This window comes from Canis lupus, chromosome 17 (genome assembly GCF_011100685.1).
Source record: "Canis lupus familiaris isolate Mischka breed German Shepherd chromosome 17, alternate assembly UU_Cfam_GSD_1.0, whole genome shotgun sequence".
Taxonomy (NCBI): Eukaryota; Metazoa; Chordata; class Mammalia; order Carnivora; family Canidae; genus Canis; species Canis lupus.
Window position 1 is genome coordinate 8,044,660 of NC_049238.1, and position 26,817 is coordinate 8,071,476.

The following is a 26,817-nucleotide window of genomic DNA, read 5'->3' on the forward strand; positions in this document are numbered from 1 at the left end:
AAAGTGGGAATTGGGGATTAAAAGTCAAGCAGTTAAAAAAATAATCAAGCAGTTTTGAGAGATTCCTGTACTTACTGTGCTTGCTTAATCATATGGTTCAAACTTTATGAAAGATACTGCCAACGTCATTGTAGTGTATGCAATACCAACTGAATTCTGAGGGCAATAAGTCACCAACTCAGAAAAATTCCAAATTTAGAAGACAAATAACCAGATCATATAAAGATCATCATATTGAGAACATAGTCATCACAAAATATTCCAAAGTATTCCATTTTGCAATTATTCTTGAGACTACAAAACAGTATTTCCCATCCTGGCATGTGCAACATTACAACTTAACTATAAATCCATGCTCTATGGCCATAATTTATAAAAATATAAGATCTATTGAAGGAAGAATCATAGGTTGCATATAACAGACACCTAGTGATTGTGACTCCAATTTATAATTATTTTGAGTTACACTAATTTTCTAGAATCTTGATCCCTACAAATTATACACACTAATTCTCATCTACTCTCATTCTTTTGATAAACACAGCAAAGACGACTCCACCTCTGTGAGAGACCTATCTGCTGGAAGAGTCCAAATCTATTCAGAACAATGAGCATTCTGTCCCATATCTCAGCCTATATCCTAGATTTTACCAATAATAAATAAAACATTCTAACATATTCCTCCAATTCCTCCACATTCAGAATGACAATAATTATTATATATCAGACACCTAAAACACTTTAAAAAGAAACATATATAGATAACATAACAGGGAGATAACTACCTCCACCAATGACAGATGAATTTGTTGCAAGCCAATCCTACTACTGAGACTAAAATGGGATGGGGAGTGGGAACAAGGATATGAGCCTAAAGTTGACTACCATGCTGCAGCTTAGAAGTTGAAAAACTGAAAAAAGCTTATCTGTAAGAACTCTTAGGAGATTGGGAAGACAGAAATTAGAGTTTTGGACTCACAAAGAAGAAAAAGTCCAGGCTTTTAACTCAGTGCCTAAAGTGCTACACTCCAGGAAAAAAGAAATAAAGAAAACACAGAAATAGACCAACCCTCAAAAGACTGAAAATCTGCCTCAAATCTCTTCAATTATTAAAGAGATTAAGGTGATCTGTCTCAACTCTAACAGAAAATATAAATCCTCTCTGAAGAAAGATAACATTATCTAGGGCAGCCCTGGTGGCGCAGCGGTTTGGCGCCGCCTGCAGCCTGGGGTGTGATCCTGGAGACCCGGGATCGAGTCCCACATCGGGCTCCCTGCATGGAGCCTGCTTCTCCCTCTGCCTGTGTCTCTGCCTCTCTCTCTCTGTGTGTCTATGAATAAATAAATAAAATCTTAAAAAATAAAATAAAACCTTTAAAAAAAAAGATAACATTACCTAAGCATTTTTTCATATACAATGTCCAGTAGTCAATGAAACATTAGCAGTCATACAAGATAAAACCAAAATATAAAACCAAGAGAAATTTTCTAAAAGATTTTATTTATTTTGAGAGAACGCCCACAAGCAAGGGGAGAGGGAGAGGGACAAGCGGACTCTGTGCAGAACATGGAGCCCAACTGGAGGCTCAATCCCAGGACCCTGAGATCACAAACTGAGCTGAATTTAAGAGTCACAAGTTTAACCCACTGAACCACCCGGTGTCTCACCAAAAGAAATTTATTAAAAATCAGACCCACAGGAAATCCAGAAATTTAATGCAAGCTTCAAAATCATTGCTATTAACATGTTCGAGATAAAATGGGAGAATTTTGGCAGAGAACCTGAAGTTTTATCAGTCAAATGAAAACTCTAAAACTTAAAATGAGTGAAAATTAAGAATCCAACAGAATGGGGTGAAGGAAAATGGGACTCTTTCGGCTATGGAATAAGTCACATGGATGAAAAGTACAGCATGGGGAATATAGCTAATGGTACAATGAGAGCCTTGTATGATCACAGATGGTAGCTACACTTATGGTGAGCATAGTATACCATGTAAAGTTGTCAAATCACTATGCTGTACACCTGTAACTAATGTAGCACAGTACATCAACTATAATTTAAAAAAAAGAATTCTGTAGACAGATTAGATACAACTGTACCCTTTAGTGAACTAAATTTTTTAAAACATTTTTCTATTGATATTTAAGGTTATATAATAAATTTATATAAGCTCTTTAAGAATATTAATGCATTTTCTACCTTTTTTGGGCATATGGTTTTTCTGTTTCTTATCTTAACTTTCTCTCTTTTTTGTTCACTTTCAGCAAATAAAAACTATGATTTTTTTTCTTTATGGATGCTTTTGTATCGATTATGTTTAGATCAAATGGGCACATGTGTAGCTTCATTTTGTTTATGGTTTTTTGTATTTTTTTAATATAACAACTCTTATTTTTATTTTTTTAATTTTATTTTTAAGATTTTATTTATTCATAGAGACACACAGAGAGAGAGAGGCAGAGACACAGGCAGAGGGAGAAGCAGGCACCATGCAGAGAGCCTGACTTGGGACTCGATCCAGGGTCTCCAGGATCACGCCCCTGGCTGCAGGCAGCGCTAAACCGCTGCGCCACCAGGACTGCCCTATTTTTTATTTTTAAAGTAAGCTTACACCCAACAGGGAGCTTGAACAACACTGAGATGAAGAGTTGCATATTCTATTGACTGAACCAGCCAGGCACCCCATTGTTTATAGTTTTTAATTTTGCCTTAATCCCCTTTAACTATTTGGAGTTTATTTTAGTGCATGTTATAAAGCAAGAAAATAACCTCACTTTTTCCCTCAAGTACTTAACCGACTTTTTAAAGGAAGTTTTTCATTATAATCATAAATTTGTATCCTGTTCTTATTGTAAAAATATGCAATACCAATTAAAACGTAGGAAATAACAAAAATAAATTCTAACTTTTTCCTACTACCTGCATAAATATATAAATATTTATCTGTAAGAATATCCTTTGATATTTGATGTAAATAATTAAAATGACTCAAAAGTCCTTGATTACAGGCCATGGATAATTTAAAATACATCCAATGGAATATTGTCAAGCTATTAAGAAGAATAAAATAGGTTTAAATGTATTAATATGGAAATATGAAAAGGGTATATTGTTGAATGACTAAAACAAATTATGATACTAAAAATGGACTGGAAAAACTATTCAGTCAATAATTTGCACTTCAGAATAACAATGATGCTCTCATGGTCCAGTGTAGCAATTAAAAACATTACCACAGATGCCTTTGGATTTGCTGCTCTCTTTATACTAATTTTGACTATGTGTTTTGGCTACATAGTTCTATAAAAGAATTGATTCAGACTTTGCATATACTGGCTTCTTATTTACTATCATTCATTGAAACACAGTACCATTAAGCATATTTAAAATGAGTGGATAAGGACTACATTTGGTGACACCAATATAATGTTCAACATAACACATGCTCTATTTCATGCATAAAATAAGGTCTCATATCCTAAATATTTTATATGTCATCAAATCCAGTAAGTTTAGATAACAAAATATTAACTATATATGTCATTAATTTTGCTTTTCATAGTTCCTTTTATTATAACATTGTTGAAGCCAACTTATAAAGTTAGGAAACTACATCATAATTAAATTTGGCCAGTATCCGAGCACATTCACTGTTTTGTGTTTGCCACTAAAGATGTTCTTCAAATAGCTAAACCATATTGTGGCATGTGATAAAGCCAGGCAAATATGCTTAAATATGAATTCCTTGAAAAATTATTCATCTTCTTAAAATGGCACAGCCAAAACCTTTCTTCCATGAAAAGAGTTGCAAAATAAGGAAAAAACCCATAATTACAAATGAGACTAGTTCCTAACAGCAAAGAATGTGTCCAAAAAACTGAATTATTCTTTTACTAAATTTTCATGTATATTTTCATCTACAGGCAAAATCTATGAAAATGGACAAGCCACTTATCTAAATTCAACTTGTCAGGGGTACCTGGCTGGCTCAGTCAGAAGAGCAAGTGACTCTTGATCTTGGAGTCAGTAGTTTCAGCCCCACACTAGGTGTAGAGATTACTTAAATAAAAGAGAATTTTAAAAAATAATAACGCCTAAATATAATTCATCAAACGTAAATAAATATGTGCCAAGCACAGTGTTATAAATTGGAAATATAAATATAACTAAAATAACTTTATTTATATATCCTGTCTCACTGCAAAAAAGATCTAAGGTAATCAAGTCCCTAAACTCACGTGGCTTCTACTCTAGTAGAAGAAATAAACTTAAACCAAATACATTCTATAGAGGTTAAAAAAATTTTAAGGATTATATTCCAGTTAGAGAAGTTACAGAACATACCCTTTAATCAGAGCTACAAAGCAGAGAACACTATCACACAAAACACAATGCCCAACAACATTAAGCTAATTATGATTGAAACCACTTCATTTAATACTGTGGTACATTTGTTTAGAACTTTAAGAAAAAAAGTTAATATCATAGGAAAATCCTTATGCTATCACATTAAAGACAAAATTGAAAATGATCTGAAAAATTAAACTTAAATTAGCAAAATTACAAAAATAGCAAAAAAAAAACAGAAGCAGTAACTATCCTTGGGTGGTTGTAAGTTTTTATATTTTACTCTTTACACTTCCCTATTTTCTTTTTTTTTTTTTTTTAAGATTTTATTTATTTATTCATGAGAGATGGAGACAGAGACACAGAGAGAGAAGCAGGCTCCATGGAGGGAGCTCGATGTGGGACTCGATCCCGGGGCCTCAGGACCACGCCCTGGGTTGAAGGCAGGAGCTAAACCGCTGAGACACCCAGGGATGCCCCATTTCCCAATTTTCTACAGTAACCACATATTACTCCTATAATCAGAAATGTAATAAACATCTACAAAACTATCCGTAACATTTTCTGGCAAGCCATTTAAACAAGGAGCAAATCCCATTTGTCTGTTAACTAAACAACACTATATAATGACCTCTGAAAATTTCCTGAAAATATAACGAAAAAACTTTCATCAAAATGTAGACTGTTAAGAATTGAGAGAAATGAAAGACCTCACTTTTCTAAACAACCTCCACTAGAAATAAGACTAATAATTACATTAAATGACATAACTGGGGCAGCTGAATGGTTCAGTCAGTTAAGTGTCCATCTCCTGGTTTCAGCTCAAGCCATGATCTCATGGGTTTTGAGATGGAGCTACACATCAGACTCAGCAGAGTCTGCATGAAGATCCCCAACCCCTCCCTCCACTAATGTACATTCTCTCTCTCTCTCTAAAATAAGTAAATAAATATTTTTTAAAAATTTTAAAGTTAAATGAGATTAACTAATAAAAATCATACTGGGTACTTTCTTCAGGTCACAATCTGATCAGCTGCATTTCAGAATTTCAGACACTCAACAGATGTGCCGTCCCATATGGTAGCCCCTGGCTACATGTGACTACCCACCACTTGAAATAAGGCTAGTGCAACTGAGAAACTAAATTTATTTTACTTTCATTAGTTTAGTTAACAGCCACATGTAATAATGGCTACCACACTGGCCAGAGGCATTTTTAGATACATTCTATGACAACTCTCTTTAAAGGGATTATGAGATGCAAACTTCCAGTTATAAAATAAATAGGTCACAGGGATAAACAATACAGCATAGAAAATATAGTCAATAATACTGTCATAACTTTATCTGGTGACAGATAGTAACGACACTCATCCTGGTGAGCACTGCATAATGTATAGAATGAATTGTTGAATCACTATGCTGTATACCTGAATCATAACACTGTAGGTCAACTACACTTCAACAAAAAAATAAAATAAATAAAGAACTACTCAATGCAACTACCCCCCCCAACTGGTAGCACTCAAACTTGAGGAACTGGAAAAGTACATAAGCACTGTGAAAGCAAAGGAGGAAAAAAAAATTCCTACACATATCTAATTAACAGAGGAGAGGTTAATGGAAGGGGCAAAACGGGTAGTAGATTACACAGCTGAAGAAAATTCAGAATTTATACATTTGCATATATAGTATTAACAGTTTAATTTTTTTTAAGATTTTATTTATTTATTCATGATAGAGAGAGAGAGAGAGAGAGAGAGAGAGAGAGGCAGAGACACAGGGAGAGGGAGAAGCAGGCTCCATGCTGGGAGCCCAACATGGGACTCGATCCCGGGACCCCAGGATCACGCCCTGGGCCAAAGGCAGGCGCTAAACCACTGAGCCACCCAGGGATCCCCAGTATTAACAGTTTTAAATTATTTCTTTGTTAAACTTAAATCCACTAAAGAGAAAAATCATGCTGGATTCATAAATAATAAATGTAGCATTAAGAAATTCTATAGTGGGGTGCCTGGGAGACTCAGGCAGTTAAGTGTCGTCCAACTTTTGGTTTCGGCTCAGGTCATGATCTAAGGGTCCTGAGATTGTGCCTCACATGGGGTCCATGCTCAGTGAGGAGTCTGCTTGAGATTCTCTCTCCCCCTCTCCCTCTGCCCTTCACACACACCTCGCTCTAAAAGTAAATAAATTAGAAGAAAAAAAGAAGGAAGGAAGAAAGGAAAGGAAAGGAAAGGAAAGGAAAGGAAAGGAAAGGAAAGGAAAGGAAAGGAAAGGAAAGGAAAGGAAAGGAAAGGAAAGGAAAGGAAAGGAAGGAAGGAAGGAAGGAAGGAAGGGAAGGAAGGAAGGAAAAAAGAAAGAAAGAGAGAAAGAGAGAGAGAGAGAGAGAGAGGGAGGGAGGGAGGGAAAGAAAGAGAAATTCTATAGTACAGTGAACATTAGACCAACTGGGAATGGCAATTTTTCCATAGTGTTTAATTTCCTGTACTCCAAAAAAGGAATGATTCGACAAACTAAAAGGTTACACAAACAAGGACTTATTCTCAATAGTTCTGGCATCTGTCTCTTCCACCAGTGAATTATTTTTTCAGGTATGCAGTCATCTCACTTAAGAGATAACAGGTTAAACAGGTTCTGGAACACCCAGGCTTTAAAAGTATTTTGCCATAACAGATTACAAAAATTAAATTTAAGAAGTAAATTTGTTTTATATGATCATAAATTTCAAGTAATTCTTGGCACTCTTTGTTCCTAAGGTGTGATGTGTTTGTCCTCTGAATGCTACTATGTCATTACAGAAGACGAGTTAGCTAAAACAAAATAATGAGAACAAAAACCAAAACTGCATCAAAGTTTCTCAACAAATTAAGAAACTTAGACTAGAAGAGTCCGGCTGTTTTCCTCAGATCATAAGTACAGTAATTTAAAGCTAACCATACCTAAAACTAAACCTTTAACTGATGAAAGACACTAGCACAGCTGAAAGACTTAAAGGCTAGGTTGAGGCCTTTGGAATAACCACCATCTATGATATAAACCTTAAAATTAAGTTACTAGTCTAGGGCTTATAGTAGTTTTCAACCTTGCAGATTCAGAAAAGTTTATTTTAACTTCTCATGCTTCACTAATAAGTAAAAGAATTAAGTGACCTGAAAGAATTAACTTAGTCACTGGTACAGGGTACCTCCTAGGAGATTAATTTACCAACCAGAGTTGTCTCAGAAATAAAGATATAAAAGACAGATGATAGAAAAAGTAGGACTTAGTGAAAAAAGTGTGTGATTTGGGGTCAGAAAGACTTTAAATATAATCTGAACTCCATCACTACTACCAAGTTCCATAACTTCCTTCTCTAAACCTCAATAACATCAGTAAACAGAGACAATAATACATTGCAGGATTGTTGTGAAAAATACATGAAGAAAATAAAATGTCTATAAAACACAATACATTCATACATAATAATTATGTATTAACAGTTTTAAATTATTTTCTTTGTTAAATTTAAATCCACTTTGTCAATTACCAAAGAGAAAAATCATGCTGGATTTATAAATAATAAATGTAGCATTACGAAATTCTATAGTGGGGTGCCTGGATGGCTATTTTTTTTAAAGCTATTTAAAAAAGAAGTTACCCTTTGGTATGTATTTCTAAAAATCTTATGTCTTTGTCAATATTAAAGAAGTAATGGAATTTATAAGTATCAATTTGATTTGGGGTTCAGCTGCAAATGACAGAAAATGCCCCTTAGTGTCTTATGTCTGCCTTAAAACAGTTAAGGGTCCTTTTGAAGGACAGTGATGTAATCACTGTTACTGTCCCAGGAGCTGGAGTTGTCATGTCCTCTCCTCTCTTTCATTTCCCAAACAATAAAGGCTATTTGGATCATTAAAAATAAATAAATAGGGCAGCCCAGGTGGCTCAGCAGTTTAGCCTTCAATCCAGGGTGTGATCCTGGAGGCCCAGGATCAAGTCCCACATCAGGTTCCCTGCATGGAGCCTGCTTCTCCCTCTGCCTGTGTCTCTGCCTCTCTCTCGGTCTCTCATGGATAAATAAATAAAAATCTTGATAGATAGATAGATAGATAGATAGATAGATGTGGACACAAAAGCTCCCACAATCATCAGAGATCCAGGCTCCTGAACTTTGTTGCCATCAACCCAAATACAAGGCTCCCACCTCATGATGTGGAAAAGCAGGCACCAGTCACTAAAAAGAAACGACAAAAAAGGAATACATAAGTTCCCCATAAGGACTCTTCCCTAACACAGAAGCCCCTCTTGTTCACAACCCATAAGCCACAGAAACTACTAATGTGGTCAATCACACATAGCAACAAAAACTGCTCTTAAAAAAACAGATTGTGGGGGCAGCCCCAGTGGCGCAGCGGTTTAGCACTGCCTGCAGCCTGGGGTGTGATCCTGGAGACTGGGGATCGAGTCCCACATCAGGCTCCCTGCATGGAGCCTGCTTTTCCCCTCTGCCTGTGTCTCTGCCTCTCTCTTCGCTCTCTCTGAATGAATAAATAAATAAATCTTTAAAAAAAAAAAAAACAGATTGTGGTGATGGTTATACAATACGGTGGATGTATTTAGTGTCACTCAAGTGGTTAGACTGGTGAATTTTATGTTATGTATATTTTATCACAATAAGTAAGATTTAGAAAACACTAAAAATGTTAAGTAGAGAGGTGATACATTAAAAAGGACACAAACCAAAAATCTAGAGATAAAAATATATCTGTGATATGAAAATTACTGTTGGATGGGATTAACAGTAGACTAGAAATTGCAGAAGAAAAGACAACAGAACTTGAAGACACAGCAATAGTAATTATCCATAATGAAACACATAGGGGAAAAGACCAAAAAAAAATGTAGACTCTCAGCAAGCTGTCGGTCAACGTGAAGGAACCTAAAGTACATATAATTAGAGGTCAGAGAGGGAAATAGAAAAGAAGAAAAAACATGTGAAGAAATAAGGGCTAGAAATTCTCTGCACGTGATAAAAACTTAAACTATACAGATCAAGAGGCTCAACCAAAGCTAAAAACAAGAATCATAAAGAAAACAACAGGCATATCAAACTGATTAAAGCCAGTAAAAAAAAAAGAAATTCAATAAAATAATGAACAGAGAATAATGCAAGTCAGAAGATAGTGAAGCAACATATTTAAGGTACCAAAAGTAAAACAAAAACTATCACCTAGAATACTATTGATAGCAAAATACCTTTCAAAAAATAAGGTGTCACTAAATAAAAACAAAAATAGGGATCCCTGGGTGGCGCAGCGGTTTGGCGCCTGCCTTTGGCCCAGGGCGCGATCCTGGAGACCTGGGATCGAATCCCACGTCGGGTTCCCGGTGTATGGAGCCTGCTTCTCCCTCTGCCTATGTCTCTGCGCCTCTCTCTCTGTGACTATCATAAATAAATAAAAAAATTTAAAAAAAATAAATAAAAACAAAAATACAACTTCTCAAAATTTGTGGGTGGCAGCAAAAGCAGTATTCAAAGAGAAATTTATAGCAAAAAAAAAAAAAAAAAAAGCAAATTTAGGAAAAGATCTAAAATTATCAATTTAAGCTCCCTGAGGAAAAATCTGAGAAAGAACAATTTAAGCCTATAGGCAGAAGAAAAATAAATAAAAATGAGAAGACCCTCATACTAATTAGCCAAAAATAAAAAACACCTTAAAATAACAAGTACTGGTAAGGATGTGGAGAGACTGAAATCCTTGTGCACCGCTGATAGGAAAGTAAAATGGTGCAGCCACTCTGGAAAACAGTCTGGTAGTTCCTGAAAAAATTAAAAATAGAATTATTATATGATACAGCAATTCCACTCCTGGATATACAGTGAAAAGAGAACCTGAAAACAGGGTCTCCCAATACTGTTACACTTGTGTTCACAGCAGCATCATTCACAATAGCCAAAAGGTAGAAGAAACCCATGTCCATCTACAAAATAAACGGACAAACAAAATTTCCCATATACATACAATGGAATATTATTCACTGTTGAAAAAAGAAGCAAATTCTAACATAAAGCAATATGGATGGATGAACCTTGAGGGCATTATGCTAAGTGAAATAAGTCTTTTGACAAATACTATAAGACAAATACTATACAATTCTACTTACATAGGTACCTAGAGTAGTCAAATTCATACAGACAGAAAGTAGAATGGTGGTTGCCACTGGCTGGGGGAGGAGGAATGAAGAGTTGTTCTTTAATGGGTATGGAGTTTTATTTTTATTTGTTTTTTAAGATTTTAAGTAATCTCTATGCCCAATGTGGGGCTCAAACTCACAACCCTGAGACCAGAGTCCCATATTCCACTGACTGAGTAGCCAGTTGCCCTATACTGGGTATGGAGTTTAGAGTTTCACAGCATGAAAAGAGTTCTGGATCTTGGTTGTAAAACAATATGAATGTACTTAACACTACTAAACTGTACTCAGAAATAGTTAAGATGGTAAATCTTATGCCATTTTTTTTTTGCCACAATAATAAACAAACACAAAAACAAAACAAAACAAAACAAAATAAAAAATAAACAAACAAACCTGGCATTTGCTGAAGGCTTACAATATGCCTGTCACTATGTGGTTTAGATTAAGTCATTTAAACTTAACAACTTTATAAAGGAAATACTATTACTATCTTCCATTTTACTGATAGGTTAAAAGTTAAGCAACTCATCAGATGACACAGTAAGGACAAGAAAATAAACCCAAATATAACTCCAGATCCCCAAGTCCTTAAACACCTCATTATATTGTCTTTATATTGCCTTTGTTAAATAGTTATTACTTTTATGAAGGAAGAAGTGTTATCAAAAGAAATGTTCAAAATAAATATAGGGGGAGGAGTTTCCCAACTAAAACAGTTTACATGTTTTGATAATAGAGCATGATACTTTTCAAGATTCCATATACAATGAAACAAGTCCATGTTTATATTCCAATGTTAAATATTTCATTATATGCTGGTTTTTCTGCAACAATACCTCTATAACACACACCACTGATACTTGTTAATCATCTATATAGAGTTTTTTTAGTGGTACTATAAAATTTTACACACACATGCATATACAAGGCTATGACTGGGTCTTTGATTTGTTTTAACTAAAAATTGTTAAATGCAAAATAGTTATACACTCTTCTCATTAGACAGTTTTAATTAAATGTCCTAAAACAATATGATGAAAATTACACAGGTTAAAAAAAAATTCTACTCAAAAAGGTTAAAACAGGTATTTTCTTTTTTTAATCAATAAAAAATCTGTTACGTGGGTTTTTTAATTTTCCTTACTGAAAATACATTTTATCTGTGCCCTGGGTAAGAGCTTATTTTTCATTCAGAGATATAATTAAATAGGCCATTCCAAAAGCCTACACAGGTTCCACACTACCAAGAAGGCAAAAGAAGGCTACCCTCCCTAATCTCCACCACCTCCTGCCATCCTGCCGTACAGGATGCAGTGCAGCCTACCTAGAGAATGTGGACACATAAAGGCAGAATCCCAGTTTCTTCAACAATAAGATCAAGAAAGTAACAGTAGCTACTTCAAAGGGCCTTTGGAGGGGCAAATTAATTTATGTACAACCACAAGAGACAATAAGTATGTCTGCTGCTATTCTAACGTCATCAGTGTTGTCACTGTCATAATTAGCATCTTCCAACATGTAAATCAAGTCCCTCGTCCTTCAGAGCACTTTTCTACTATTTCCAAAAATAACAATTTCTAAAAATTGCAAGTAAGGCACTCTTTTATATTACTGTATTTATTGCTCTTCATCATATAATTTTCCCCTTGACAATAAGCTGTACCTTCTATAATTTCTTACAAGCACCTAGATTATGTCTCAAATGTTATATGTGGTAGAAAGTAAAAAAAAAAAAAAAAAAGTGATAGTTTTCTCATCATCATGGGATACCAACAATTGTGGGGTTCTTTTTCTCTTTCCTGGGTTTATTTGAGTCTGAGAGCAAGAGCATAAGCAAGAACCTGGGGGCGGGGCAGAGGGAGAGGGAGAAGCAGGCTCCTTGCTGAGCAGGGAACCCGATGTGGGGCCCAATGGAAGGCAGATGCTTAACTCACTGAGCCACCCAGGCACCCCAAAGATATCACAATTTAAATGCACCACTTAGATATCCTGCAGTCTGAAAGCAGTCTGAGAAGAAGAAGAACAGCTCTCTTTACAGTAATCCTTTTCAAAAATTTGGGAGATAATGTGGGGGGGGGAACATGCCAGTAAGAAGGGAAATTAGACTCATGAAAGTCTAGGATTAGGACTGCAGATCCTCATCGAAAAATGCATTGATTTGCAGAATTTCACACATATCCATATTCAAATGTTCCACACAAGCCCTTGAGAGACTTACAAATAGAAAGTGATCATTAGATAATGAACTGTTCTTGAATTATCCATCATAATGTAGACCTCCAGGAAGGGTAGATCATCTAGTTAATTATTCTCTCCATTCGGAGACATTAAAAAAACTAATTAAAAAAGATCAGTTTTAGAGAAGCTTAACCTGAATCTAAGAAAATTTGGGGGAGAATAAGTTGAAAAATCACTGATTTAAAAGATATTCTAAAATCTGAAATCCTTTTAATGTAGAACATTTTTATTAATTACTTTTCTAAAATATCTATCAGGCTTGTCCAAAAATAATGGCTACCAACTTCTTATACAGAGCTTCAAGTTTTTGCTTTAGAAAAGAATAGGGCAGCCCGGGTGGCTCAGGGGTTTAGTGCCACCTTCAGTCCAGGGTGTGATCCTGGAGACCCGGGATCAAGTCCCATGTCAGGCTCCCTGCATGGAGCTGGTTTCTCCCTCTGTGTCTGTGTCTCTGCCTGTGTGTGTGTGTGTGTGTGTGTGTGTGTGTGTGTGTGTGTGTGATGAATAAAATCTTAGAAAAAAAAAAAAAAAAGAAAAGAAGCATAATGAGAAAAGGGGGTGCCTGGGTGGCTCCATCAGTCAAGCATCTGACTCTTGATCCAGCTCTGGTCTTGATCTCAAGGCTATAAGTTCAAGCGCATGTTGGGCTCCATGCTGGGTGTAGAGCCCACTTTAAAAAAATGAGAAAAGAATACTACTTTAGAACTCTAAAGGCACAGATCCTTTTCTGCCATTTACTGGCTACTTTTCATTGAGAAAATTATTTAACCTCTCCAAATTTCAGTGTCCTCATTCAGGAAACTAAAAAGAATATCTGCCCCATATAGTTCACAGATTATTACATCAAATGAGACAACACACAAAACTGCTAAGATATTAAGTCTTTTCACTACAGAATAAAATCTTTACTGAATTTGTTAGATTATACTGACAGATACAGGCTACTTGGCTTTTTTACTTTAACATGACTTTAACATAGACAGGTAACACATTTTTCATTATGTTTGCAAAAAAATGGGCAACTAACTATTCTACTTAGAAGGGATCATATTTTTTTAAATGTTTGAAACTAAGTATTTCTAAAGAGAATATTTTTAAAGAATATGTCATTTTGATGTGACTAGAAAATGAAAAAGAAACCTAACAAATTAATAAAGCACTTCAGAACAGTGCTTGACACACAGTAAGAACTACTACATGTGTTTTCTTTTTTTAATTCCAGTACAATTAACATACAGTGTTATGTTAGTTTCAGGTATACAATATTGTGATAAAAATATGAGGCACTTTACGAATTTGCATGTCATCCTTGAGCAGGGGCCATGCTAATCATTTCTGTATTGTTCCAATTGTAGTATATGTGCTGCCAAAGCAAGCATGAGACTATGTCTTGCTAACAATATTACTATTATTGCTATTGACAATAACCTTAATGATGTATCATAAAAAACACTGTATTCAATATGCTAAGTTTAGTACTTATCATTACGAGTTTCAAAGAATTTAAAATATCTTCTAGTTTAAAGGAAGTTTCTTATATAGCATTTATATTACCATTTTCCATTAGCCATATTTTATACACACTTCTCACAACAGAAATTTCTAAGGAAATCCTCTTATGAATTCTATAAACATCGATCTATTCTAATTAAATAATTAAGCCAGTTTCTAAAAAAAAATCATCGTGAATATATATTTGTCTTCTCCATCTAACGTCTGAATTCAAACCAAAATAAGTACAATGAGGCAGAAGTATTTCCACAGGGCAGCCCGGGTGGCTCAGTGGTTTAGTGCCGCCTTCAGCCCTAGGGCTGGATCCTGGAGACCTGGGATCAAGTCCCACGTCAGGGGAGACCTGGGATCAAGTCCCACGTCAGGCTCCCTGCATGGAGCCTGCTTCTCCCTCTGCCTGTGTTTCTCCCTCTCTCTGTGTCTGTCATGAATAAATAAATAAAATCTTTAAAAAAAAAAAAAAAAGAAATATTTCCACATACTGCATAGTAGTAACACTTGGGGAATTAGCATTTTCATTCAGGGCAGAGAGACTTACATGTTAAAAAAAAAAAAAAAAAGCCTGGAAATGGGAAGAAAGTAGCTTCAAATGAAGTTACTTAAACATGGGTAGAATTTGGGAGGAAGAAGAGAAGTCACAAAAGATAGAGTTGGAAAAATCAGAAATCACACCATTAACAATCTTTTTGTAAGAAATTACATAGCATTTTGGGGTACCTGAGTGACTCGGTTAAGAATCTGCCTTTGGCTCAGATCATGATCTCGGGGTCCTGGGATGGAGCCCCATATAGGGCTCCCTCCCCTCTGCCCTTCCCCATGGCTTGTGCTCTCTCCCTCTCACTCTCTCAAAGAAATAAAATCTTTAAAAAAAAAATTAGCATTTTGAAATTTTCCCTGAATAAATAGGAAATTAGTCCATTTAAGTACTTTAAGTTTGGGAATAATAGGGTTAGATCTACATCTTATAATACATAGTTTGGTTGGAGTAGAAAAGGCTAGGAAAACAACATCAAAGAAAAGAATCCTGTAATAAACTAAGAAAAATATGGTCACTTGAAATGGGAAAGCAGCAGTCAGATGGGAAAGAAAAAAATTCTATGTCAGAGGCAACACTGACAGGATCTAGTGATACTGAAAGTGAAGTCAAGGATGACCGATATCCAAATAGCCAGATTTCTGGCTCGATCCAAGCCAGATAGGTAGTGGAATCACTTATCACAGGAAATGAAGGAGATATGAAAGCAGAAGGGGGAAAATAATATTGTTGTAGATACGCTGATCTTAAAGTATCTGTGCTATCTCTGACTAGAGATGCCTAAGGCTTAGAGGCAAGATTTCAAATGGAAAAATGGAGGGACGCCTGGGTGGCTTAGCGGTTGGGCGGCTGCCTTTGGCTCAGGGCTTGATCCCAGGGTGCTGAGATCCAGCCTTGCATCAGGCTCCCTGTGAGGAGCCTGCTTCTTTCTCCCTCTGCCTATGTCTCTGCTCCCCACCCCCCGTCTCTCTGTGTCTCATGAATAAATAAATCTTTTTAAAAAAATGGAAATCAACGACAAATGATAAAGTCCTAGAAACAAATACAAACTTAAGAAGGCAACAAATGAATAAAAAAGTAAGAATGAATAAACAAGATTCACACTTAGCAGCGGAAGAGAAAGCAAAGGAACCTGAGACAAACAGCGAGAGATGCTAAGTATGGTCATAGAAGCCAAGAGAAGACAGCAATTTGAGAAGTGTCAAGTACTTCTGAATATTTGATAGAATGATAGTTTTAGCAGCAAAGAAATCAGAATGATCTTGAAATGAGCAGTGTTAGTGATGGGAGAGGTTGGGAGGGAGATTATAGTGCACTGAGGAGTGAACAGAAAATGAGACAGCACAGTTTGTTTTGCTGGTGAGGGGAGGGGCAAAAAGGTAGAAAGAATTGAGATTTTTTTCTAGGGGTCATTTGGTCATTTGTTTGAGGTGAAACATTTGGACAAGTTTAGCTAAATGAAAAAGAATCCAAATTAAGAGAAAGATGAAAGACAAATAGAATTAATCAACAGAAGGAAAGAATGAATTCCAAAGCACAGTTGGAGAACCAGCCTGAGACAGAATGATGGACACCTCATCCACTGAACAGAAGGAAAAGAACAAATGGTACAGAAGAGATAAACCAGTGAGTCAAGTAACAGGAAATTTAAGGGATATCCTTTTGATGGCTTCTATTTTCTCGTGAAGTGAGAAGACCATCTGTGGAGCACACTTTGCTCAAAGACAGAAAAGAACGTTTAAAACGGACCCTAAGGAGAATGAGAGAATTGCTTGCCATTCGGACTACTCTTAAAAGAAATAGAGACCATGAATTCACAGTATCACTAATCTGGGTAGTTTTTTTTTTTTTTTTAATCTGGGTAGTAACTTTTTTTTCCTCCATCAGTGCTCAATGAACATCTTTTGTATAGCCAGAAAGACAAACTGATACAAAACCTAAATGCAAATGCATATGACAGAAATTTAACAGGGCAAGGAAACAATTCTAGCAAGAGGTCTCAAGTGACAGACAATGGATTCTTGCCTGCTTATAAAGAAAGCATTTGGTGGAGAGAGGAGTCGAGAATTGTGGATCTCAAAAGCATCAAGAGGTTAAGAGCTCAGGAGCAAGATATTTAAATTAATGATCTCACAGGTAAAGCTGATTTCAGGTAATGGTGAGGTCCAGAGTAATTTCATGAGTGTAAGTAAATGAGTTAGGTGAAGATCTCCACTAGAATGAGGTAACTATGAAGCCAGGGTCCCGGGTACTCTGTTCACATAAACACTAAATTCACCTAGAATGATGGCACAACCTCACACAGAAAGGAAGTCTGTAAGAAGTCCATGTCTTCAAAGAGCAAGCAGAGATGTACACACCAACTTCGTGAGACTGAGACTCAGCAAGGGGAATTTTAACAGGAAGGTTTTACAGGCACAGTAAGGCAAAGAAAGCAGGAAACCACTTTCCTATACTTTCCTACAACTGGAATCTGTAGAGAATAAAGGAAGGTAAAGTTCCACTAGAGAGGAAAGGGATTTCCCTTAGGAGGAAGATCAGTGGTGTTACTTAACAAAGATAAAAGTAACATTCGGTAAAGAATTTAAAGATGTAATTATATTTAGCCTTAGAACAAAGGTAACATGTTTGAAAAGGAGGGGAGTAGGTGAGGGAACAAAGATGAGAAGAGATGTGTTTAATGACTTGTATCTTGGGCGGGAAAGGATAATGTGATAAGGTTTGGTGGGATCACTTCATGGAAAGATGGCTAAGAGGACAGGTTTCAAGAGTTCTCTAAAAGACAAGACACCAGGTCTCTCAGGAGTCAGCCAGTACGTGCAGCTAGAAAAGTCTATGTCTAGTGTATCATACGAATCATAACTCTTAGGAAGGAGCCAAATGAAGTGGGATAATTTGTATTGGTTTAAGGCTACATGCTAAGACTATTAGGCAAAAGCCTCATTGATTAAGCTTGGTCTGTAAGAACTGAGAAAAGCTCATCATCTATCTTAGAAATCAATATTCATCCCTGACCATAAATAACCCCATTTCGAGCTGTGTTATGTTTCACAACACCTTTTATTAAAGAATAAAAATATCTCATTAACCAAGTAAGATGTTCCTCCTTTAGACTTAATTCTTCATTTGTAAAATAAAGGCGTGTACTAGAACTACCACTACGAGACAACCCTTCCCCTCCTCCAAAAAAGGCGGCCGCAAACCTTACATACAGACTCCCAATTGGGAAACAGACTAACCATTTTATAAAACTTCCTAATCAAACACTAAATGCTATTAGATCTGTGCCAGACACTGAGCAGACATAAAGAATACTACATAGCAAAATGAGGCGATGAATGTTAAACTTATTGTGGCAATTATTCTGCAATATGCTTAATTCCAGCCATTGCGGTGTATACCTTAAACTTGCACAGTGCTATATATCAATTATATCTCAATAGAACTAAAAGGATAAAAGAAATTATCTTTAAAGCATTTATGCCTCGTTACCATAAAAACTAGGTTTTAGTTCTCAAATTTCCAATAAATCATGATACGAAACCTAGAAAAATGACTACTACATGGTCACAACCATAGGGAACTCCTGGTCTAATATATAATAAGTAAATAATCATAACACATGATTCTAATCACTTACGACAGAGAGTACTGTGAGAGCAAAGAGGGTCATTGCCTGGAGTTAAGGAAAGGGATAAGTAAGAATTAGAGAAGACCTCACAAAGAAAATAAATTTGAAGTGGATCCTAAAAAAGAATTAAAACTATGACTAACAACAAGCACTCAATCTTATTAGTAATCAAATACTGAAATGCACATAAAAATAAAAGGAGATACTAGGTGTTTTTCACCTCTGAGGTTGGCAAATAATGTAAAGGGCTGATATTTACCTAGCAAAGATATGGGAATATGTGTATTCTCATTACATTGGGATTATTTTGGAATTTTAAATGTGTACATGCAAAAAAATATAAATAAATAAATAAATAAATAAATAAATAAATAAATGTGTACATGCTTTAACCATCCCATCTAGAAATCTACAGAAATATTCACATATATGCACAAAAATATTTAGTGATGTGCACTCCAGCAATGTTTATTACAGAACCACCTAAATATCTATCAATGCTGAAACAGTAAAATAATCATGGCAAATTCAGATAATGGAATACTCCCTAAAAGAACTAGATGAATTATAAGTTCTGACTGGATGGCCTCCAAATAAATAAAGAAAGCAAATACAAAATGATAGATATGATACAGATGCATTTGGTTACCAAAAAAACCTAAGTATTCGTGTTTTTTATATGCAAGGAAAAAAAGAAAACGATACACCACTGTTACATGTATATATTGTTATGAATACAAGGAATGTGATACACTGATGTTCTGTAAAGTGGTTGTTTCAAAAGACTGAGATCAAGGAGAAAGGGCTAAGAGAGAACTGATATTTTAATATTCATTTCTGTAATTTTTTTTAAGATTTTTATTTATTCATGAGAGACACAGAGAGAGACAGAGAGAGGCAGAGACACAAGCAGAGGGAGAAGCAGGCTCCATGCAGGGAGCCCGACGCGGGACTCCATCCCTGGTCTCCAGGATCACGCCCTGGGCGGAATGCGGCACTAAACCGCTGAGCCACCCAGGCTGCCCTAATTTTTAATTTTTTAAATATGCATGTATTACTTTTGTAATTTTCAAAATGAAGTTTGTTTTGTTTGCTTTTTAAGTAGACAAAGCAGAGAATGTCTCCCCTTAGAGATAGAGGTAGAGAGCATAAATAAAAGAATGTGGTTTATTTATTCAGTTAACAGTGAAAGGATGACTGCCTCTATCCCTGGTCCTGCTCACTCTCTTCCTTTTCACATCTGAAGATAAGTGTATTTCCCCAAAGCCCATCATCTGTGAGCTATAAATCCCTCAAAACTTTCCAGCTAGTGCTTCTGGCTAGCTCCATCAGTGGAGCATATAACTTTTGCTCTCAGGGCTGTGAGATCAAACCCCACAATGCGTGCAGAGATTACTTAAAAAATAATAATAAAAGAAGACTTTTCCTTGCTATTGGCCTTTCAAAAACCCCTTCCCTTTACTCCTAATGGGAGAGTGAGGGATAGGTACCTGAGTACAAGAGTCCAACCACAAGATAGAAAAGTCTATGCTGAAGTCTCTCTACTCTAAGAAAAACCACTGATATATAAATAAAAGTAGATAAAATTCATCTCCTAATTCATAAATGCCACAACAGGGAAAGTATATAATGTATCACCATAACAGTGGTTACCACCATACAGGCTTCTCCTCACATTCATTTTAATTATGCCTGGATACTAATTCAGTTTTTTCTGCCTATAGAAATGCAAATTATTATTCCATGAGGCTGTTAAAGAGTTGACAACAGACTTATGTTAGCCTACTCTGTCAGCCAGATCCTGGTATGCCTAAGGACCAGAATCTGTATCAGAGATAATACAGGATCTCCTTGAAGTAGACAGATACCATCATATAAGTTATCTTTCCAACTCTTCCCAAAAACTGAGTAATTAACTTCTTAAGAATGTATTCAGTGTTTTACTTTATGACTTCACTCTGAAGGAAATTTCATAAGCCAATTTTTACTAGTTTCCTTTTATTAGTTCCAAATTTAGTTTTATTTGTATCATCCGTTGTTCTCCTATTCTGGGAATGTTCTAAATATGGAAAACAAATCTGTCTGAAATGCCTTCAAAATTTTTAATTTTACAAAAATATATCCTTTTACAATTTTTTTTCCCCAGAAACTCTCAGAACTACCAGCAAAATCCTTTAGGTGAGTTTTTGCATTCTTTTACAATATAACATCTTACTTTTATGACTAAATTCTTTAGTGAGAATATAACAACATTAAAACATATTCATACTCAATTTTAAATGTTACAATCTTGAATTATATATATTCTACAGCTATAATCAGAAATAATGCCTCAGAGCTGTTTTAGCATGGACATAACAAATCATGAAGTCTCAAATTAAATTGCATTTTGTTAAATATTTAGAATGTTGGAACATCCTGTGCAATGCTGAGGTATTATGGAGTAGGGATTCAAATGACTAGATTGTAAAATATTTCTTTTTTTTTCTAAGATTTTATTTATTTATTCATGACACGCAGAGAGAGAGAGAGAGAAAGAGAGAGAGAGAAAGAGGCAGAGACACAGGCAGAGGGAGAAGCAGGTTCCATGTAGGGAGCCTGATGTAGGACTCGATCCTGGGTCTCCAGGATCACACCCCAGGCTAAAGGTGGCACTAAACCGCTGGGCCACCTGGGCTGCCCGATTGTAAAATATTTCTAAAATGAAAAAACAGGGCACCTGGGCTCAGTGAGTTAAGCATCTGCCTTCAGCTCAAGTCATAATCTCAGGGCCCTGGGATTGAGCTCCGCAGGGTGTCTGCTTCTCCCTCTGCCCACCCCCAACCCCCTCCACCCCCCACCACTTGTGTTTTCTCTCTCAAAGAAAATCTTTAAAAAAATTTTTAAGAAATAAATGAAAAAAACACTTCCAATGAAGTGTTAATAAATCAGATGTTAAAAAAAAAAAATCAGATGTAACAAACTTCCAAAGATAACTGCAAAAGTATATTAGTCAGTGAAAGAAGGACTACCCAGTTTGGGATTTGTTTCACATTTTAGTTATCTATTTGACAACAACTTTGGAAGAATGGATACATTTTAAATGATAAACTGTCACAAATTTTTAGGGTTTTAAAGATACTATGTATCACTCTATAATCTCAAAAATATTAATTAATATTGCCTTGGCCACAAATGTGTCCAATTTTATTAACCACAAGATAGGGAGCCTGGGTGGCTAAGGCGCTACGCACCAGCCTTCGGGCTCAGGTATCCTGGGATCAAACGCCGCTGCATCAGGCTCCTGCTCCATGAGGAGCCTGCTTCTCCCTTTGCCTGCCTCTCTCTCTCTCTCTCTCTCTCTCAGTCTCATGAGTGAATAAATAAAATCTTAAACACACACACACACACACAACATAAAATGTACAAAAAGTGAGCTGCTAACGACTCAAATATCAAAAAAAGACAAAACAAAACTCACAACTGCTATTCCTCTAATAGCTATAACTATTATCCCAAGAATCAATAAATGAAAACTTTTTCAAAATTCTAATATACTACATACCTCTTAACTACCAAAATTAAAATGGCCACACAAAAGGAAGTCTATACAAATACACGAGAAAGTGAAAAATAGGCACAATTTATCCACTGTGTATAAACTGTCTGGTTTTCTCTAATTTCCAATGATGTAAAGAGACATAATTGCAAGGAATGTGCATTTAAGAAAATCTAAATAGTAACATACTAATAAGATAACTGTTATATAATATAATCAACATGAAGCCTGCTCTGAAAATAAAATTTCAAAAAAGTTTAATATAAAGCTTTTATATATTTAACATTTTATTTTTTGGTTGTTTTTAAAAAGGCCACAGAATCATTTTTGAGTAATTTTATTTTTTAAACACAGGCATATATATATATATATATATATATATATATATATATATATACACACACACCATGCTGCTTTAGGTGCTATGCTTTGAAGGACCATATATTTCTAGTGAAATTTTTCTTTCTGAATCAAATCAACTGTCAGTGACAAAACAGGCTGTCATTATTTCCCTGTCGTGATTTATTAAATGTGAAACACCAAAATTATGTATTTTCCAGGCCAATATAGTGTCTGTAGATTATACTTCTCAAGAAAGGGTTAAGACATAATGACATCACTATATCGTAATTGTATATTCTGTATATTTTATCACAATAAAAATTGTTTTACACTTCTTTTGGTCTATCTTGTCTGATTCTCCCTTCAGAAAAGCTCAGCAAAGCAAAATAAATTTCCTTCTAAAGTAAGAAAAAGAAAAACCTTCGTCTGATTCCTATGGAGCTTTAAAAAAAAAAAGACAGAAAATGTGATTACCCTTGATATTTCAGAAAATCTGGCACTTCTCCATTCGCCAGCCTTTTCCACATATATAATTCTGTGGGCCAAGGAGATCTTGACTATTTGGTTTTGGTTTTGTTAGTACAAGAAGCAACACATACAAATTTCTCAAGCCTTGGTGATCACTACTAACTTGCACCAGCACCTGAGATTCTCGTTTAAATGCAAATTCCTGCCCCCACTACAGACCATCTAAATCAGAGGATCTCACACCATTTCCACCAAGTATCCTGGGTGTGATTCTGGCTTCCAACAGATAATTCTGACTTTCTGGCTTCATCCAAGCCTCGGTGAGTCACAAAAAATAAAGAAAGAAAAAAACACTAAGTATTCTCCTTTCCTCAGATACATTTTCAACCCAATGCCCTCTCTACCAATCCTTAAATTACAATATTGCACCTCTCAGCTCAGTAGTTCCCACGCTTTCCTGCACTTGAGAACCACCTTTGGAACTTTTAAAACTCCTGATCTCCAGCCCACACCAGATACCTATTATATTTGAAAGTCCAGGGGGAGAAAGCCAGGCATCAGTATTTCTAAAGATCTGTAGTTGAGTGCTATATATAACAAGATTTTTTTTTAATATTTATTTATTCATTCATGAGTGACAGAGAGACAGAGACACAGGCCAAGGGAGAAGCAGGCTCCATGCAGGGAGCCTGACATGGGACTCGATCCTGGGTCTCCAGGATCATGCCCTGGGCTGAAGGCGGCACTAAACCGCTGAGCCACCCGGGCCGCCCTATATATAACAAGATTTTTAAACCACTGTCTTAACTACTGGATTTAGCAGATACAGATTAGAAAACCTGTAACTTAAAATGACCTATATGGGGCGCCCAGGTGCTCAGTTGGTTAAATGCGTGACTGACTCTTGATTTTGACTCCAGTCATGATCTCAGGGTGTTGGGATGGATACCCACATCAGGTTCCCTGCACAGCATGGAGTCTGCTTGAGTTTCTCTCCCTCTACCCACCACCCTCACCACCCCCCTCACTCACATGCTGGCTCTCTCTCAAATAAATCAATAAATAATATAAATAAATAAATAAATAAATAACCTATAAGGAGCCAAGAAATATACTATAATGGTATTAAGTTTTTAAATTTCCAGATATATCTGTATCTATAAATTTCCTTTTTATTTTAATCCAATAGGAAAATTTTTGTCAATTCATTTATTAAAGCTTCCTTAAGATTACTTTTTGAAAGAATGTTAAGACAAAAAAATCATTTCATGTCAAACACTAAGATTATGCCATGCATATAAAGTTCAAAGAAAAGTTCATCATAATTTCATTTGCACATTAATTTCAGTGATTTTGAGAAATACAGTCATTGAGAAGGCAATAAAAAATTCAAAGTTCATTTTTTAGATATTTAAAAGCAATTCCAAATATTCTGTTAACTCCAGACAAACTCTGCTAAATTTAGAATAGCAACAATATGGCTAAATTTTACAATACGGTTTAAATTTTGCATTAGTTCTTTCCCCAATACTGACTTGATAGCTAACTTCTCTGAAAGAAAATAATAATTTTGATACATCTCTGAAAGAAAATAATTCTGATAGATCTTCCTTTTAGTCTTTACTAATGCCACAGATGCTGATTATATAACCTGTCAGTAGCCCTTAGAGAAATCTAATGATTCATACAGGAAAAAAATGTTTAAATCTTGATTCTTTCAACACAGGCATACTGTTCAATCACAACACATCATTTTTAACCATTCAACTTCAACTTGAACTTTATTCATTATGTAACACAATAAAATATGCCATATATATATAAATATATAAAAGCCCAAGTACCACAAACTATAACTCTACAAGTTACCCCAAAAAAGTGAAACATTTTTCAAAATCATACCAATGTTTACACATTTAATACCCAAAATATTTTTGCAAGAGCTTCAATATACAAAGACACATTTCACTAGCTCTTGCAGGCCTCATACTTCACTGCAGTTTGGCTGTTGCACTCTCCTTTTATTTTTTTGTTTGTTTTGTTTTGTTTTGTTTTGTTTTAGAGGAGCAGGGGAGGGGCAGAGGGAGACTGAGAGAAAGAATCTTAAGCAGGCTCCACACCCAGCATGGAACCCCAAACGGGGCTCAATCACTACTCTGAGATCATGACCTGAGCCAAAATCAAGAGTTGGATGCTTAACCAAACTGAGCCACCCAGGCACTCTACTGCACTTTCCTTTTAGAAGAATAAATATCACTATAACCAAAATTTTAAAAATTCATCCGTAATAAATTAAAGCATCTCAAGTACTGAAACAATTATTTCCTAAATTTTCCTTTCTGCTCAAAAGTCCCATTTGTGGTTATCTTTAATAAAAACTCAAAAAATATGGGGTGCCTAAGTGGCTCAATCAGTTAAGCATCTGCCTTCAATTCAGGTCATGAGCTCAGGGTCCTGGGATCAGGCCCCACATCATGCTTCCTGCTCAGCAGAACCTGCTTCTCCCTCTCCCTCTGTGCTCTCTCTCTCAAATAAACAAATAAAATATTTTTTAGAAATTTCAAAAAACACAATATAAACTAAAGCTCAACAATTTCAATTTCAATAAGCATACTTTTAGTATGACTTCTAAAAGAATCACACTGAAAACACAAAGCAAAACAGTAAGGTAATATCTTGATACAGAATGGGTATATATAGCAGCTACTTTTACAAAGAGCATGGTCTTGGTTAAGTTCTAAAACTCTGCTCATAATTTAAGCCCTCAAATCAGTATCAGTGCCACCTATGAACAAGAAGTAACATGTGTATCTGTATGATATAATTCAGATGGGTACTCAAAGCATAAGCCAAAAGCCAAGTGTAACACATTCCATTTGAAATACCAATAATTACCCACTCTCACAGGAACCAAATTACAAAATTAATAATAAGAACTGTTTATTTTTTTATGTAAAACAGAAAAGTTTTATAAAGATAAATGTTGGGTTAAGTTGACAAAATCAGTGTATAAGCTTACTCAAGATATTCAAAATAAAAAAAAACTGGGGGATCCCTGAGTGGCTCAGTGGTTTAGCACCTGCCTTTGGTGCAGGGCAGGATCCCAGGATCAAGTCCCGCATCAGGCTCCCTGCATGGAGCCTGCTTCTCCTCCTGCCTGTGTCTCTGCCTCTCTCTCTTTCTGTCTCTCATGAATAAATAAAATCTTTTTTAAAAAAATAAAATTAAAAAAAAATTTTTAGAGTAAAGATCAACACAAAACAGAATGAAGAAACAATCAAAGACCATAATTTAAGTCAGAAGTATTCAAATTTGATCCGTATCTTACAAATAACTCAACCAGTAGAGACTTCACAGCCATTATCACGGCTTACACAGCTCAGCAAGGTACATTCATTACTTGGAAGGTACCACACAAGGCTTTAAAAAAAAAAAAAACGTTAAAAAAAAAAAAAACATGTTAGTGTTAATTAGGTCTTTCAGATAGATACTAGTCAGTAGGATAGTTTCACCTATATAGGGCTCTCTGATCTATATGTATTCAATTTTTAAACATTGGAACTGGCCTGTGGTATACAAAATGAAACTCCTTTTACTAGATCAGACTCATAGTACCTTAGTAAAAATTTAAAAAACAAAATAACAAGTACAGGAAGCAGTGCTCAGCATCATTTATCATTAGTAAAATATACTATCATGGTTATCACCACAGAGACATACAATGTTCAGTGTTCTCTGAACATATGGAAAAACTGGAATCCTCATACATTGCTGGTGGGAATGTAAAATGAAACAGCCATTCTGGAAAAGTTTGTCAGTTTCTTAAAAGCTAAGCATAAAAGGGGGGAAAAAAAAGTTAAGCAGAGGTATACCATATGACCCAGCAATCTAACTCCTTAAAATCTAGATTAAGAGAAATAACACACATCCATACACATATGGTGACTTCATAAACAAAATACGGTATATCATATACAATGGAATATTAGCAATAAAAAATAACAAAATACTGACATATGCTCCAA

The 26,817-nt window shown here is 35.5% G+C and overlaps 1 protein-coding gene and 1 non-coding gene across 16 annotated transcripts in view; both read right to left on the reverse strand.

Annotated features, from left to right (window-relative positions):
- The window catches only part of ROCK2 (Rho associated coiled-coil containing protein kinase 2), a 141,499-nt gene that overhangs the window by 101,113 nt on the left and 13,569 nt on the right, over positions 1-26,817 (reverse strand). The gene's annotated exons all lie outside the window — the stretch shown is intronic.
- LOC119864058 lies at positions 14,039-14,141 on the reverse strand. The gene has a single exon (XR_005372846.1). It is a non-coding gene; the product is annotated as a U6 spliceosomal RNA (small nuclear RNA).